This window comes from Podarcis muralis, chromosome 1, assembly GCF_964188315.1.
Source record: "Podarcis muralis chromosome 1, rPodMur119.hap1.1, whole genome shotgun sequence".
Classification (NCBI taxonomy): Eukaryota; Metazoa; Chordata; class Lepidosauria; order Squamata; family Lacertidae; genus Podarcis; species Podarcis muralis.
The window spans coordinates 54,044,180-54,061,384 of NC_135655.1; the positions used below are offsets into that span (position 1 = coordinate 54,044,180).

General features: G+C 42.1%; 1 protein-coding gene across 1 annotated transcript in view; it reads left to right on the forward strand.

Annotated features, from left to right (window-relative positions):
* LRRC4C (leucine rich repeat containing 4C) overlaps positions 1–17,205 on the forward strand; it is a 593,294-nt gene that overhangs the window by 221,482 nt on the left and 354,607 nt on the right. The window contains exon 2 of the mRNA XM_028727775.2: positions 5,776–5,865. The gene's annotated coding sequence lies outside the window, so the exon portion shown is untranslated. The remainder of the gene's footprint in view (positions 1–5,775; positions 5,866–17,205) is intronic.

A 17,205-nucleotide genomic window follows, 5' to 3' on the forward strand; every position in this document is an offset into this window, starting at 1 on the left:
AAGTATGAAGGCTATTTGCATACAGCTCGTCCTTCCCTTCTCCAGCCACTAATACAGCTAGAGACTGAGAGCAGCCTATCTTACATATTCCAATGTAACTTTGAAGGCATGTATGAAACTCCTGGGACTTTTCCCCCTTACAGGCTTAAGGCAGCCTGGGCCTTATCCCTCAACAAGTACCAGGTGTTTAACTGGAAGGAGGAAATTAAATTTACTGGGCTAGATTTGTCATAGTTTTGTCTCTTGACATAAACAATGACTAAGTTAAATTATTTCCGCAGGACTAAAGCACAACTTACTTAGGCTAGAATTCTAGCCCCCTTGATGGCTGGGCATGGGTTAGTATGCTGCTCAATCCCCTGCCTAGTAGCACCTTAGAGACCAACTAAGTTTGTTCTTGGTATGAGCTTTTGTGTGCATGCACACAAGTGAAGAAGTGTCCATGCACATGAAAGCTCATACCAAGAACAAACTTAGCTGGTCTCAAAGGTTCTACAGGACAAATTTTTTTATTTATTTATATATATTTCTATTGCGTCAGACCAACACGGCTACCTACCTGAATCTAGTCCCCTGTCTGTTGGCAGAGAAAAGCACTGCTGGTGTGCTGTGATGGGTGGAACGGGTGGGGGTCTCCAGTATAGCTTAAGGTTACCAGATGTCCCTGTTGCCTGGGGAGAGTCCCCGGATTTACACATACAAAATTCATTGAAGTTGAAAACTGTCCCCAGATTCATTGAAAAAAATCTGGTAACCTTACTGTAGCTCAACCGCCACCCATCTGGGCAGGAAGTTACCATTGGCAGGTCTCCCACTGGTAGTAACCAGCGTAAAGCCACAGAATTTCTGAGGGCCTTTTGACAGTTCACTCACTGTGAGAAGTGAAGTTACAGGAAACCAGGCAGAGGACCTTCTTGGTTGTGGCACCTGCCCTGTGGAACGCACTCCCATCAGATGTCAAACAGATAAACAACTATACAACTTTCTGAAGACATCTGAAGGCCGCCCTGTATCGGGAGGTATTTACTGTTTGACAGTTTGCTGTGCATTTGTTATGCTGGAAGCCGCGTAGATTGGCTGGGACAAATATTACAAGTAATATTTTTTATTATATTATTATTATTATTTAGGGCAGAGGAAAATGGTAAACAAGAAAGCTGTCTCCTAGCAGCCGGAGCCAGTAGGGGGATTCGGATATGACAGGAGCACTGCTGCTCTGCTATTCTCCAGCTAGGATTGCTGTGCCCATCTGTATTCAATATTTTACTTTCTGCTATGTTATGGGTTGTTATGTACAATGAGACAATGAGCTGGTAATATGGCTTGCTATGAACTCAAATAAAAAGGGCATAGTAAAGCTTTAATTATCTCAGCATAGGAGATAGCAAAATATATTCATCACTTGGAAATCTCATTTTTTATATCTACCTACCTACCTCTCTCATTTGCTGCAGGAAGCTCAAGATGGGCAAACACTGGAGCTTCATCATGTTGTCTTCACATGACTAAATTGGGTCTATTGGTTCAAGTCGACTATTAGATAGCCAAACAGACAGACACAAATAGAATTTAGTTTCAGTTGCTAAAGGTGTCACTTAAAATGCTTTATTCAAAAAGCATTACCAAGGCAAATGCAGCTTCTAATATTTGAACCCAGTCCCCAGTTTTGATTATTTAATTTCTTTTCTTTTCACTTGATTTGTGATCTTTGGCTTGTGTCTGAGAACAAAAAAGAAAAAGAAAGAAATACAGCCTTGTTAGTCTAAGCAAAGCTTTTACAAGTTCCCTATTTGCCAAAAAAAGAATTGCAGAATCATGTTTTCAGTGACAGCTCAAATCAAAGCCCACAAAGTATATTTCCCAAGATGCACCTGATTCTGCTGTTCTGATGTATTTCAATCACTTATCTCTGGAGAACTGTCTTTTTTCCTCTTGACAAATTAGGTAACTTGACAAAATTGATTTAAGATCTCTGCTGAGTACTTCCCATGAGACATTCCTGTTAAATTTAGGAGACTCTTGGCTGATCCAGGCCCAGGAATTGTCCGTAAATGAGCTGGTTTGTTTTCAAGTGTGCATACTGAGACTCTCCCTCACACAGGAATTTGTGCTTTTTAAAATACTGAAGAAAAATAGATACTGAAGAAGGAGAATGCTCAGTATTTTGCTGATAGATGAATGACATAGTGTGTGTGGCATTTTTAGCCCCCAATGCTAGGTGGAGGATATTGTGGAGGATACAAAATGTTGTCCAGACTTCCAACACTCGTGTGTGTGTGTGTGTGTGTGTGAATCTCTTAAGAAAGAATCCCCATCTCTGAGAAATTGTTGAAAAAAGTTTGTACCCTGCATCTGTTTGGTCACATGGCCCTCCATATGTCTTAACCTACAAATAGGATGGAGTATTTTGAGAGGCGGCACACACCTCTAGGTCGAATTGATATATTTATATTTTATAGGTGCTAAATTTCACTGATTTAAGAGAAGGTTTCTGTTTATTGTTGCTGTTGTTGTTGTTGTTGTTGTTGCTGCTGCTGTTGTTGTTACATCAGTGTGCAGGGTACTTTGCAGAGTAAAGAAGGCTGGATTGTAGGCCCCTAAAGTGGAAGTGGAGACAGGTGTAAACAGCTTTGAGGAAAAGGTCAGCTTTGAGGGGATTTGAAGTAAAAGAGGTGGCATCACACATTGTGGAGGGTACTACAGCAGGGGGGGGCGTATATCTTGCAGTATAATGTTGTTGTCGTTGTTGTTGTTGAAGACATATTTACCTCACTTTTGGTTGGAATCCAGGGCCCAAGTTTGGGGCAAGTAGTCTTTGGTGAGAGAACCCCAGCAGAGATATAACATTAACAAAAGACATGGTGAACAATTTTCCTCCTGACTTATTTGGAAGGCATTTGGATTGAATTGATGTGGAAAAGCTGAAGGTTCAATGTTATATGGTTCAGTTTAGCATGGTGAGCTAGTATGCTAAAGTGCTAGTGAATCTCTCTGTCTGCTTGTATTTTCACAAGGTTTACTTCTAAAACCAGAATAACGATATTATAATAGAGTAGATCATGGTGTACCGGCATCTCTTCAAGTTTATGTAGCTAGTGTGTCTGTGCTTGTCTTGTGTCATGAGACAATAAACACTTTAGATTCTAAACTGAACTGAATGGGTAAGGAGTTTTCTTAACCAGGAACTCTGGAGAAAGCTGACTATTGGAAAGCAGAAAAACTCTGGTGTTCTGCTGAAGACACTGCTGGAGCTGTGCATGCTTTTCTGATCACACTGACTGAAATGTAGAGTAGCACCAACAACAGAGGATGGGCCCAAGTCTCAGGTTATGGGCCAACTGACGTCTACAACTCAAAACAAGGTGGTCACCAGGCTTCATTTTTCACATCTGAGGCAACACTTATCCACATCGTTTACAAAATGTGCTTGGGAGCCACAGTGTAGCTTAGTCTTCTGGATGAGATGTAAAACCAGACTAATTGTGGTAGTTACAAACCTCATTAGTCATTATGTTCTTCATGAAACAGCAGAGGGCTTTGCCATTGTGTTCTGACCAAATGTCAACATTAGCACTTGTGTTCCGACTCCATAAATAACTGCTTAATGTTTAATTTGAAAAAGTGTTCTTTGCTTCACTGCTTAGACCATAGAGCAAGGTTGATAGATTAAGTTAAACTTCATCTATCTAAAAATGGCTGTACTTCAAGCTTGGATGACATTCTTAATGTAGATGAAGCAGGGATGGGCAGGGGACAATGGGAATTTCAACTGACCAACAGACCTTGCCCAGAATAAGTTTGGCTGCTATTTTGCCCAAGATCATTCCATTTCAGCTTCTCATTAAAGCCTGGGTCCCATTTGGCCAGTCTCCTTTTCTTTTACAAGCTTCCTAGCCTCACAGGACAAAGCCCCAGTTATGGTTTCTGGGTTCCTGAAATACTGATTTCTATGAAGGGTGCCTTCCTCACTATTGGCTCTCTGAGCCATTACCAGCCCCTCAATCATCAGTATATCTGTCACTTTGCACAATGGATGCCCCACATTACTTGCAACTAGGTGTTCCTTCTGTCAATTTAGGAATAGGAGAGACTGGCTGGGTTCTCATTGTGGCCACATTCACACCATACATTCACCCCAACTCAAAGTTCCTTGTGAAGAGGGATTGATAGTGAAACAGTGTTGAGAATTGTAGCTCTGTGAGAAAAATGTTGGTCTCCCAACAACTCTCAACATCCTTATTCCCATTGAAATTACAGTGGTACCTCAGTTTTTGGACATCTCCATTCCCAAATGTTTTGGTTTTCAAACGCCAAAAACCTGGAAGTAAATGCTTCCATTTTCGAACATGCCTTGGACGTTGAATGGCTTCCACTGCATGTTATCTGTTGTTTTTCACAATTTTCTCTATTGAATTGGCAGGCCACCCTTTGCTTATCAGTTTTCGAATGTTTCGGAAGTCGAAAGGTCTTCCGGAATGGATTACGTTCGAAAACTGAGGTAGTTACTAACTTGTCCCATTGATATCATTGTGAGACCAAAGCTCCATACTTTATCTGCTTAGAGTAGACACAGCCTACTAATTTACTAAGTCTGAAGTGAGTTCAGTGGGATCATTATTACTATTATTATCATATGCACATACTACTTAATGCAAAAATATGTAAACATTAAAATATGAACAACATACTTAAAACTAAAAACAAAATACTAAAACATTTATAAACATCTATAAATAAAACATGTGATAAACAAGCTAGTTAAAATAGTACAAGAATTAAAACAGGACACGTAGGCCAAAAGATCAAGGGATGCTATCAGAATGCCAATACAGGTGGGGCCTCACTTATTTCAGCAGGGAGTCTAAGAATGACAAAGTATGAATCCAACCCATTATTCCTTGCTGCCTGCAAAAATGCAGGAGATTATGCCTTCACAAATACACAGATATAGAATGTCATATGCATTGCTCCATGAAAAGCAGGAAAATAGCAATGCTGTATCATATCAGCTCCTCTCACTTCATGAAGATATACATGTTGACACCAGTATCTTTTCAAGTACTCAAGTCTTTGTGCAAAAAGAGGGACTTTATTCAATTACCTATCATACTATCTTTCTGTTCATAGTTATTCTTATTAGTATTCTTGATGAGCTTTGAATCACTGAAGCAATTAAAATATATTAATATATCCCACTTTCTTAGGGAAATGATCAGATTTTAGTACTGGTCTTTTTTTAAAAAAAGTATTAAATAACCTGAAGTTTTTCACCGATGACACTAGACTATTTCCTTGATTTTCTTTATGAAAGCACTTAGTCATTCACAGTATGACTTGAGTTAACAGAAGGGTTTTGGTCTGTGCCCTACGAGGGAAGGCAATTTTTGCCCATTTCCCTCCGCAACCCCCATGCCGTCTTTCACCCTCTTCTGGAAAGTTCCCCAGCTCTCAGGTGCTCATGCTGGGTGGGGCCACTGGGAGTGCAGTGGGGAGAGTATTTGGCAAAAGTTCCCTCTTCTCTTTTCCCATTTGTGGACACATCCATTGGATCAAAAGCCCTTCCATGAATATTAGGGTACCAGTTGAAGCCCACTCATTTTTTGTAACTTTGGTGTCTTAAGAATTCTGTTTTTGTTTGCTTGTTTGCTTACCTTTTAGTTCTTGGGGTGCCATGTAATGAACATTCAGGCCCCACAGAAATTAGTGAAGCATGCAAAGATCTTTTGTAAGACAATTTAAGTCTATTTAACTTTTGGCTTTTCTTCTTCTCTTCAGAAATGAATTTCTCTCATACAAAAGATCATGATGGCTTAAAGATATGGAGGCCAAAGAAGATGTCATTTGACTGGATATGCTGAATATTGTGTGAGTGTACTGCTTAATTGCTTTATAGTGGAACTTCTGCTGTCAATGTTGGTTAGCAAATGCATTTTGGTTTTCATCAGAAAGATACCCTACTGTGCATTCCTAGTTGATGTCAGCTATCAAATTAACATGAGACCCAGCCATATATAGCAAGGCTAGGACCACATGCTCATTTTCCCTCAACTGTGATTTGCGAAAGTACTTCCTAGAAGTCACAAGCTGCTCTTCAAACTCATAAGTTCCAAAAGCCATTCACTGGCAAATGAGAAGTGTAACCTTTTTCTTCTATGCCTAGCATCTTATGGTGTCAAATCTCCAAATTGCTTTTCAAAATCAGTGGAGAGTAAAGAGATGTTTTGGAATTCCGGAGGCTTCTGAAAAGGTGTTGGGAAGATTTTCCAGAGACTTTTGTACATCTCCACCCATATATTTCCATTGTGCTTTATTCTGTAGCTTCGTAAGATAGGTGTTTTGTGCTGGGCTAGGTCACTGCAGTGCTTTGAGAGAGCACTTAACAACAGAAAGCCACAAATCTCCTTTAGTACGTAATTAAAATGTCCACCTTCAGAGAAGATAAATAACTGACAATTCCAAAGAAAGACTTTTGTACTTCCATAAGAAGGGTGTTTATTATTTCTCAAATCTCCGAGTATACCAGCTAAACTGTTTTGTACTTCTTGAAATATTGGTTTTTAATACAATCTAACATTGTAATTTTATGTATATAGTGTAGCTTGCTTCTTTGAGAGGACTTTGTCTAGAAATGTGGTCTATAAATATATAAAGAAAAATAGAAAAAAAAGAGAAATGAAATGCAGGCTACCAGAGAAATTATGGAGGCAGAATGTCTGGATGCTTGTATTACTTTGTTTTCTCTCTGGGGGTTTTCCCCTATGGAATTAGTTTGGATATAAACTGAGAATGCCACTCCACTGAGCCTTGAATGTGCCATCTGCTTTGGGTAGTAGGAGAGACTTCTGGGTGGCTTTACTTGGCCTGTGTCAGTATCACAGGACAGCCAATGATACGTAGTGTCAAGTGTGACTTTTAATCCCTGCTCTCTTAATCCCTGGCACAGCCCCCCTTTCACCCGTCCCTTTGCACAGTGGGCTTCATTGCTCCCTGCCTTTTGGGGAGCCAAGGGGTAAGTTTTTGTTGGTTTTGAGATTGGTTGTCCCTGTTCTCCTTTTTTACCTACTTCACACTATATGATTGACTAGGATGTGGTATTCCTTGCTGCCTAGGCTTTCTGTGGTCTCTCCTTTTGTCACAGCTGCCAGGTTGGGCTAAACAGAGTAGGGTTTAGAGCTACTTTTGATGAGCACTTGAAGGTGAAGAGCTGCCTTGCAACACTGAATCTTAATGCTGCCTGGCTTAGTGTGGTTAAGGAGAGTAACCTCACTTGAATCCCAGATGCTTCTTCCCTGTGAACACTGTCCAGTGGGGAACAGCCAAAGATTCCATCTGCTTGCTTTTAAAGCTGGCTAACAATGAAAGCTGCACATCAGCCACTTTATGAATCTGTGGACTGGAGCCCAGTGGTGTTGTCCATCTGAGAAAGTAAAGTCTGGGGCACCTAGAGTTAGTCAGCCTCACAGGGGGATAAAGGTAAAGTGACCCCTGACCATTAGGTCCAGTCGTGACCGACTCTGGGGTTGCAGTGCTCATCTCACTTTATTAGCCAAGGGAGCCGGCATACAGCTTCCGGGTCATGTGGCCAGCATGACTAAGCCACTTCTGGCGAACCAGAGCAGTGCACGGAAATGCCGTTTACCTTCCCACTGGAGTGGTACCTATTTATCTACTTGCACTTTGACGTGCTTTCGAACTGCTAGGTTGGCAGGAGCAGGGACCGAGCAACGGGAGCTCACCCCGTCACAGGGATTCGAACCACCGACCTTCTGATTGACAAGTCCTAGGCTCTGTGGTTTAACCCACAGTGCCACCCGCGTCCCTACAGGGGGATAATTAGTAAGCAGATTCATGCTTACTTATTAGTAAATCTCTGGTTTTATACCCCCCAAACAGTTGTCAGCATCTTATTCATTGGCATGTGGCAAAGATCTAGGATTCTCACATGTTTCAGTGTGATGTCTGCCTTTGTTGCAGGCACCTTAGGGTTTTGTGGTTTTGGTTTTTGTTTAAAAAAATCTCCTAACCTCGAAGCATTAGTCTCTATCACAGAACTGTTTCTCAGTAGACATCCATACATCTAGGAAAACTCAAGCCCTTTACTTTTTAAAGGGCATCGCAGACCAAGATTGATGATAATTAATAAAGCTTAGCAAAGAAAATTATAAAGGCCCCAGATAATCAGTGGAGTGACCTGGTGTCTGATCAGTTCTTCTCCCCAGAAATAGCATCATGGTGACCTTTATGCTGCAGGGATGCCACATATTAAACTACAGAGCCAAAGACAGGTTTAATCAAAGTGTACATCTCTTTTAGCACTGAGAACGTACTAAGTAATATTAATGATGTGTACAGGGGTACTGCACTAATACACAAGAGAAGGACAAGAGGCTTTTTGCTCTAGCTTCTACTGTAGCAGCATCCCAAGTGATGCTGTCCTGACGTTGCAAAAGCATGTCTCACATTGCAGATCCTGTTACAGATAGGTAGCCGTGTTGGTCTGCCATAGTCAAAACAAAAAAAATTCCTTCCAGTAGCACCTAAAAGACCAACTAAGTTAGTTCTTGGTATGAGCTTTCGTGTGCATGCACACAATGAATATTACAATTTTGGTGTCTCACTTACCATGTTTGGATTTTGAATGAATGCCTAATTCAGTCATTTTGGTGTCCTTTGAAGAGTGGCTATTTGTCTATTCCCAAACAAGCTAGAAAATGTGCTGCAGAGGCCTGTGCACATTGTTTGTTGCTTATCATTATCTGTTTCCTGCAACTTTTAAAGGGTAGTTGTGTTAGTTGGTTTGCAGCAAAAATAACAAAGAGTCTTCTGGTGCCTTAAAGACTAACAAATTTATTGTGGCATGAACTAGAGCCTACTTCATCAGATGCTTGAAGTGTTATCCTCGGTTATCAGAAACACAAAGAGAAAAAACATAAACAGTGGGGCCAAAATCCCATGAAATACAAGAAAAAGGTTTCATAGTTTTGCTTAGAAGTCTCACGGACTGTATCTCTTGAATTGTATGGTCATTTGGCACCACTATTTCAAATTCTTTCTTTAAAACTATGTATTGTCTAAGCAACACTAAATTAAAGTTGGGAATGGGAAACGGTATTCCTAAACCATGGTGAATCATTATGTATGCACCATAATGTTGCTGACTCTGGGGCAACTGAAATGTCCTTAGTATGGTGCACAAGAAATTGACCTAGGATACCCTAGTTTTTGCATCCCATGTTCTCACCCATGTTCCTTTCCATTCCTATACAAGGTTTCGTATCGTTGCAGCAGCACACAGGAGGTGTTGGTTCTTGTTCGTAGAGTAACAGCAACCCATTTGACTGTGTTAGTGGGGTTTTCTGAATCTGCCTGTGTCAACAGCATAGTGACACAGGCGGTGGTGATGTGATGGCATAGCAGACCTTGTGTCTCTTCCTATATGCCTGTTTGCAGATACAGTGACAAGCAGGATCGGGCTATTAGCTATTCAGTCTCCATATCAATAGCTAAATGCCCTTACTGCATGTGGCTGGATGGATGTCACATACCTCACAAAGTGCCCAAAAGAGAAAGTTTGCCCACACCTGATTTCATAATAAGGCCTTAAGGGAATGAAGTACCAAAATGCATTTATTTATTTTTTTTAATATATATTTATTAAGGTTTTCCATACCAAACATACTAAAAAAAAAATACAAATCATCATTATCCATTTAACATCTTTCCATTGTTACATTGGACTCCCCCACACCTCCCGCATGCACTTGCATCGTTATAAAGTTAATTCCAGACAAATTATCGTTTTGCTCATAATCTTAAATTTGATTAGCATATAATTCACACTTAAATCTAATTTGGTGATAGACAATTGTTTTCTGCTCTGACATCCCAATCAACACTCAATCAAATTACAATACTTTTGTAAATAAATCTTAAATTTTCTCCAGTCTTCTTCCATTCTTTCTTCTCCCAGGTCTCGAATTCTGCCGGTCATCTCAGCTAGCTGCATATAGTCGATCAGCTGCATCTGCCATTCTTCCAAAGTGGGTAGCTCCTGAGTTTTCCAGTTCTTAGCAATCAGTATTCTTGCTGCTGTTGTTGCATACATAAAGAATGTTCTATCCTTCTTTTACACACTCTGGCCGACGATACCCAAGAGAAAGGCCTCTGGTTTCTTAGTAAAGGTGTATTTAAACACCTTTTTTAGCTCGTTATATATCATCTCCCAAAAGGCCTTCACTCTAGGGCAGGTCCACCAGAGGTGAAAAAATGTTCCTTCATTTTCCTTACATTTCCAACATTTGTTATCAGACGAATGGTATATTTTAGCTAATTTGACTGGGGTCATGTACCATCTATACATCATTTTCATTACATTTTCCTTCAAAGCATTACATGCAGTGAAGTTCAGCCCAGAGGTCCACAACCTTTCCCAATCTTCAAACATAATATTATGCCCAATGTCCTGTGCCCATTTTATCATTGCCGATTTAACCATTTCGTCTTGTGTATTCCATTTCAGCAGCAAATTATACATTTTTGAAAGTACTTTAGTCTTGGGTTCTAACAGTTCAGTTTCTAACTTTGACTTTTCCATTTGGAATCCTAACTTTTTGTCATTTTTAAACACTTCTTTAATCTGAGCATAGTGTAGCCAGTCTCACACTTTATCTCTCATCTTCTCTAAACTCTGCAATTTCCAACTGTCACCATCCTTTTCTATTATCTCCCAATATTTTGGCCAATTGGCCTCCATATTGGCTCTTTTTCGGGCCTTAGCCTCTAGGGGTGACAGCCACCTCGGAGTTTTATTCTCCAATAAGTCTTTGTATCTTGTCCAGACATTAAAAACTGATTTTCTGACAATATGGTTCTTAAAAGCCTTGTTTATCTTAACCTTGTCATACCATAAGTATGCATGCCATCCAAATGCATTATTAAAACCTTCCAGATCCAATACATCCGTATCTTCAAGAAGTAACCAATCTTTTAGCCAGCAGAAAGCTGCAGCTTCATAGTACAACTTTAAGTCTGGCAGGGCAAAGCCCCCTCTTTCTTTCGCATCTGTTAGTATTTTAAATTTAATTCTGGGCTTTTTGCCCTGCCAGACAAATTTGGAAATATCTTTCTGCCACCTCCGAAAACACTTGTCTTATCTACAATCTGTAGTGTCTGAAACAAAAATAGCATTTTTGGCAGTACATTCATCTTGATGGCAGCTATTCGGCCTAACAAGGAAAGTTTTAATCTTGACCAACTATCCAAGTCTCTCTTAATTTCTGACCAACATTTTTCATAATTGTCTTTAAATAAACTCAGATTTTTTGCTGTTATGTTAACCCCTAGGTATTTAACTTTTTTGACCACAGTTACTTCTGTCTCTTTCTGAAACCGCTCCAACTCAGTGTCTGTCAAATTTTTCCCCAAAACCTTAGTTTTTTGCTTGTTTAATTTAAATCCCGCCACTCAACCAAAGTTTTGAATCAGTTGTAATACTCTTTTCGTACTAGATTCCGGCTCCTGTAATGTCAAAACTAGGTCATCTGCAAAAGCTTTAAGTTTATATTGTTTCGCTCCGACCTGGATCCCTTCCACCAACCGATCCCCCCTAATCATGTTCAGGAGCACTTCCAGAACCGAAATAAATAGTAATGGGGAAATCGGGCAGCCTTGTCGTGTACCTTTTTCAATTTTGAACTCTTCTGTAACCACATTGTTGACTATCAGTTTGGCCTTTTGTTCTGAGTATATTGCCTCAATCCCTTCTCGCTTCTCGGCCTTTTGGCTAAGATCAAGTGAAGTACCAAAATGCATTTATACACACTTTCCATAGAATGAAATGCATAATGTCCACACACTTGAAATGAGAGACCTGTCCAGAATTTTGTCATATGTGATACAAATTCTGCCTGATGCCATGTAAAGATCATATTGATTACCAATACAAAGAGATAGCATTTCATTTACAGGATATACAACATTCAGCAACTTTTTTTTCTATATCAATAGGCAAGTTTTGATTTGTGAACGAGTGGTGTGGGTGCTGTCTGACACAGCTCTTCCTACTTCCCCAGATCAGCAGCCGCAGCCCCCTGAAAGACATTAAGTACACACAAACACTGCTTTTCCAAGGGATGTGAATAAAGGTTGCACCCTGTAGAATTAATCTGAGCCTTGAAAAGTATATAGAGCTGAAAGGAGAAGTGGGAAACAGTGTCACTTCCAACTTCCTTCTTGAATTCTATCTACTTTTCAAGAGGTGAAAAGGTAACCATCTCACCACATCATGACCAAGAGGGCAGCTAGTGTGAGCTCAGAGTTTTTGCGAGTAATGATGGAAGACCTCATGGGTATCATTGTGCCCATGGGCACTCTATTGGCAACCCATGCCATAGTAGAACATAACCAGATCTGCAGAAGGGAATGGATTTCCCCCTTTCCATGATGGAAATACAATGGGCACAAATGTGAATGGCATGTCGTTGATTTTGCTATTTTACATTGTTTCCATTGATTTATTTTACTTTTATTGTATTTTTCTTTTGTATTAACATGCTGTTCAATACCCTGAGAGCTTTTGACCAAAGAACAGTATATAAATATACTTCAACAACCTATTGAAGATTTAAATATAAATCTTCAACATTCAACATACTTCAATGAGCTCAAAATTCAATGTATTCAATTAGCTCAAGTGTGCCTATATTTATAAAGTGGTGGCTTTGTATGCCCCTTATTTTACACATCACCGGTCCATAGTACATTTGATATGGCAGTCTAATTGATATCTAATTGATATCAAGTCTAATTGCATCTGGGATTTATAAAGTCATTAATTACACTGATGTTGAGAAGAGACATGATCCAGAAAACATATTATATGTTACTTTTTTGTCTTCAAAATCATATGCACCATATGAGAAGCAGTCACTCTGAGCCTGCACGTTCATCTTGTAAGAGCCATTTTCTAATTAAAATAAGGTTACCAGATTTTTTTCAAAGAATCCGGGGACACTTTTTTTTCTTGAAAAGAGAAAAAAGTTTTTTTTTACAAAAATTAAGAAGTAATATATTCTCTTTTGTGGTCTCCTCTGTTGCACAGCCTTCCTCTGGGCCCCAACTTGCTCTCTTGGAGTGCTAGCCACCGTGGAGTAGGCTCAGGTCAGGCCTAGGCTTGACCATGTGTCCTTGTCCTCCCAGTGCTCTCCTACCTCTTCTCCTCAGTGGCACGGCAAGGTCGGGCTTCCCTCTTTTTTCTCCTTCCTCTTTCTCTCTCTTCTCCTCCTCTCCTCCTTCTTCCTGCTTTGGCCCTGGAGTGCCGCTGGGCAGTCGGCTGGGTGGCTGAGTGCTCTCACTCCCGGCTTGATTTGGGTCATGGTGGGGGAACGGTTCCCCCAGTTGATGTAGCGGGCATCCCCAGTCCCCCCTTGGCAGTGGCAGCAGCAGCAGAAGTCTCAGCAGCCCGGAGCCAGCCTGGTAGTGCAGTTGGCTCTGGCTGGCTTCAGGAGCTGCTCGCTGCTGTTGCATCTGCCATTTTGCCTTGCCAGAAGTCCCCATATGATGTGTCTTGTGCCGTTGAACCAATCATGCAACATTCATTCCCTACTAATAAATCTACAACACTTAAAATATAAATCCAGGGACATTAAATGAAATCCAGGGACATTCCAGGGATGGATTTTGTCTGGGTACAAATTTGGAAATCCGGGGACTGTCCCCAGGAAACGGGGACGTCTGGTAACCATAAATTAAAAGGCAGCAAATTCTGCACTTGAACATTGTGAACTATTATTTACCATTTTGTATAAATGGGCAAAAACATAGCATAGAAATGTGCAACAATGTGTTATAGCAACATGCACAAAAGCTTTGTTTAATGAAACTCCAACTTGCATGCAAAAACACCTTTTAGCAGTGGTAATAGAAATTACATTTCAATCAATATGCTCTTTGCTATTAATCTGTTTTTTCTTTCATCTGAAGAGACCACAATAATACATTCAGCAAATCATACTGTTTAAAAAAGTAATTTGAAATAAAAGTGATTTTGAATCCTTGCATTCCAAGCACATATTTTTGGCAGGAGTAATTATATGTTCTCTTGCTACTAATGTATGGATTTATGCTTGCCTCCTGGATTCATAAGTGTTGGGGGGGTGTCTTTTCTAACAAATAAAAGTATTTTTCTCCCCAGGAGAAAGGCATGATCCAGATCTGCTTTCTTCATTTGTAAGTGTGTACAGAATTTCAGCCTTCTACACTTGACTAGCACTGAAATGTTTGACTGAAGTTAAAAGTAGCTTTATTTGATTTATCTGAGGAATCAGTTAAACATTTCAGCCCTAGTTAAGCCACAGGGGGGCTGTGGATCCGGGTGCAGATTTCTGAGAGGGCACAAAACAGGTGACCTCAGGCAAGTGCCTCCCCTGTGGCGCAGCCCCGCACTCCTCTCCTAGCTTTGCAGGAAGCAACACTCATGGAGAGGAGCACGAGGGCAGGCCGGGCTGTGCTGAGGGTGATAGCGTTGGGATGCCTGTTTCACACTCAAGTTCTGCCTCAGCTGGGTGGACAAAGACTCTCCTCCTGAAGAGAGGGGAGTGGTTGTGGGTGGGAGCCCGAGCCCCGCCTCTAGCAGGGGGCATTAGCCCCCTGCCTCCCACTTACCTGGCTGGCGCCCACGCCCATCGGCAGGCAACCAACCAGGTGCCTCCGAGGGGGCGTGTATAGCAGCCTTAATACGGCAGTGCCAGCCCCTCCTCAGCCTCACTCTTCATCGTCCCGTCGCGATTCACCCACCCTCCACTCCCTTTGAGCTCAGGGCTTAGTTTCCCTTGGCCTTGCTATGGACCTTAGGTTGGTCGCCCTGGTTGTCCGGGGGACCTGGTAGGAATTTTTCCATTTGGCATTAGGCTTTTTGGTTTTTTCGCCTACCTCGTAGCAATCGTCACAACTTTTGTGGTATTGGTGGGTAGGTTAGGCATTGGAATAATGTGTCGTGGTGTCGAAGGGCTAGGTGTGGCCATCGCCAATGCCTTCAATTTTTGGGTATTCCGCTAAAGGAATCTGGCGGTCGTGTATTCTGTCCGATGCCTGCTTGGTGGGAGGCCATGGCACGACCCTCGGTGACATCAGGGGAGAGCCTATAGTTGGATTAGCATCAACAGGCTCCACCTACTGATGAATAAACCCACCTTGTTTCAGACTCACCCCTCTCTGAGGGGGTGTAGTCAGCTGACGTAGTCCAATGCCTAAGCCAATACCTTTTCATTTGCTGTAATTAATAAAGTTGTGGCCTTTTCTTGCCCATTAACCTTACATCACGTGTCCTTGTGTATTCATTCCACTTTGGGGGGGGGGGGAATCGGGTCCTCGAACCACAAGTAGAACTTGTACATGGAATTTAAAAATAGACAGTGAATGCATTTACTAGTGGGGTGAGCATTCCTTAAAAAAAAAAAAAAAAAAAAACAACTGCCACTCTTGGATCCTGGAATTTTTCTGATCCTGGTGCCTTTGAGGGGGGGGGGGCACCACAGACAGCATGTGATTGTTGCATCTTTCTTGCACCATCACCGCCCTCCCCGGATCCCAGCCTTGCAAGGCTGCTGCGGGTTGCTGGTGTGGGAACACGATAGGCCTTTCATTGCCTTGCCACTGCCTTCAGGGGTCCATCAGAAGCACCCACCTTGCTGGGCGCCAAGGCCACATGGGAGCTTTGGCAGCCACTGAGGTGCTGCTTGATGGGCTCTTGGTTTGACTTCCACTGGAGCTTCAGGATGCTGCTGAGCTACTTGAGGCACAGGTGCCCCCAGCACTCCCCGTCGCCAGCCAGCTGCAGCTTCCTCATAGTAGGAGCCTGTTGAGGAGTGAGCCTCTCAGCTCCAGCCCAGGCGCCTTCCCTCACGGGGCTCTGTCAAAGGCAACGAGGGCAGAGCAGCAGCTGGATCCGGATCAGAGCATTATCTAGTCCCCAGCGCACCACCAGCAGAATCCACGTCAGGGAGAGACCCACCCTCCATTGATACAGGGGCCCCTCAGACGGGATCAGTCAGCTCACCAGTGGCCCATTGCCAGGAGGATGCCCACCCGCCTCCCTCATTGCTGAAACTTCCCTGCCGGTACCCAGGAGTGGCTCAGATGCACGGTTGCTGCATCCCTACACCGCCCTTCCCAAGCAGCTTTGCAAGGCTCAGATCTGAGGTGTGTGGTACAAGAAAGGTGCAACAACCATGCCACTTGGGCTGCTGTTGCTCCAACAGCAGTGGGCTCCATTTGTCCTCCACAGCTTTCCCCACCCCCTGCATGGGCATGTGCACCCCACTCCACCCAGCATGGAGACATGCTCCGCTGCTGCAAAGAAGCATACAAGGGGCCAGCCAGTCATCTTAGGGACTCCACTTCAGATCTGTGTAGGGTTTGCTCCTTAGCCTTTTCTTTTCCCGAAGATATCACACAAGGCAGTGGACATTTAGGATTAGAGTTTTCCTTCTCCTAGATGGACTGTCTTCCCAGGTTCATGAGCCCCATCTGCCCCTCACTACCCTGTACAGCCCATGCAGAAACCACCTTCTTGACCATGGTATACAATAATGCATAAAATATTCAGGAGTCATTTTACTTTTAGAAGATCCTAGAAGAAGAAGGAAAAAGTCAAGATCAAGGAGGGAGACACGAATTAGCAAGAATCTTTGTTAACAAGCTCAACATTGAGATTTTAAGAAAGTTTGATCCCTATTTTCCACCTTGGTAGGATTGTGGAATAATCTGAATGCTGAACACAGTAAACTGTGGCTCTGACAGCCATGTTGTCTCCTTGTAGAGTCTTGCCTGTTAATCAAACTGGCAGAATTGCTTCATATATATATTCAGTTGCATACAATGAAGCGGACACTGGATCACTTCACTTCTTTGTGGAACAACTTGGACAGGCTTTGCCACTAGCTTTCTCAAGGCAACATAAGTGAAATATCTGAAATACCATGTTAAGCTTGGAAGTAGCAGACCTCAGCATAGTTCCTCCGCTAATCATCAGCGAGTGCCCTCAATCATGCCGACATGCTTTGCTTTCCATGAACTGTATATCAAAGCAATGACAGAGGGCATTTTTTCCTTGTGGAAAGTGTGCTTTTCAAAGCACAGGGTTGGATGAACCTTATGAGATGTATAAAGGAATGATATCTTTAGAAGTCATGAGGATCTAGGCAACGA